Genomic DNA, 1,347 nt, shown 5'->3' with positions numbered 1-1,347 from the left:
AGATAGATAGATAGATATCTAAAAACGCAGTACATGTGAGCCTTTTTAGAAATTTATTTTTCCCTGATGAAGGTCCAATAATGGATTCTCTTTTACTTGTTTTCAGTCATTTGACTGCGGCCATGCTGGAGCACCGCCTTTAGTCGAGCAAATCGACCCCGAGACTTATTCTTTGTAAGCCTAGTACTTAGTCTATCGGTTTATTTTGCCGAACCGCTAGGTGTCGGGGACCATAAACACACCAGCATCGGTTGTCAAGCAATGCTAGGGGGACAAACACAGACACACAAACACGCGCGCGCGCGCACACACATATACATATACATATATACGACGGCAACAATAATAACAATAACAGCCGCAGCTTTATCAAGAGCCACAACTACATCTATAACCGTCAGAATCCCTTCCACGGTGGGCAATCACCACCATCTAAAACCGTCATCCCTTACTACCAACATCAGCAACAACTGCAATAAACTACTACTACTACTACTACTACTACTACTACTACTACTACCACTACTACTACCACCACCACCACCACCACCACCACTACTACTGTTGCTGCTGCTATTAAGTAGGAAGTATCTAACCCCCAACGCTGCTGCGTCGCCCATCTTTCTTCTTTGGCCCCCAACTCATACCACATGTGAAAGGAAACAGCGAGCGTTGGCATTGATGTTAGCCTCCTCTTCACTTCAGATAAGCTATCGGGTTACCTAAAGGCATTGATGGCTGGTAATGGAGATCGTCTGGAGGAGAAACGGGTGGACGAGAGGTGTTGGGTGTGAAAGGCAGCGTTGGTGGGGGTGTGGGGTCATGGAAGGAGTGACGTAGACGGTGACGGTGGAGGCGCGGCGTAGTGTCAACGGTGATTGTGGTAGAGGTGGTGATGGTGGCGAGGTAGATTCCACCACACAGGACACCGAAGTTTAACTGGTTCTTCAAGTGCTGGCCAAGAGTGAAAGGAGGAGGAAGGGGAGGAGAAGAAAGAAGAAAAGGAAGAAGACAAACGAAAGCGGAGGTAACGGTGTGGAAGAAGGAAGAGACAAGTGCAATGCCAGATATCGTGTGTGTGTGTGTGTGTACAGGTGACCAGCCACTTCGTGGCTTCTAACGGCATCTCATTCCCACCCGGTTTTGTTGGGGTGAATAAATATTCCGGGAAGTTTTAAAGCTACGTAAGTAAGGTGTGTATGTATGAGTGTGTGTGTATATATACATATATACACACACACATACACACATGAATATCTACATACACACATATATGTTGAACACATGTATAGTGTTAAAATGTGTTGTTGCTATATATATATATAAATATATATATATATATATATA

Source organism: Octopus bimaculoides, chromosome 15, assembly GCF_001194135.2.
Source record: "Octopus bimaculoides isolate UCB-OBI-ISO-001 chromosome 15, ASM119413v2, whole genome shotgun sequence".
Lineage (NCBI taxonomy): Eukaryota > Metazoa > Mollusca > Cephalopoda > Octopoda > Octopodidae > Octopus > Octopus bimaculoides.
This window is presented reverse-complemented; position numbering follows the sequence as displayed.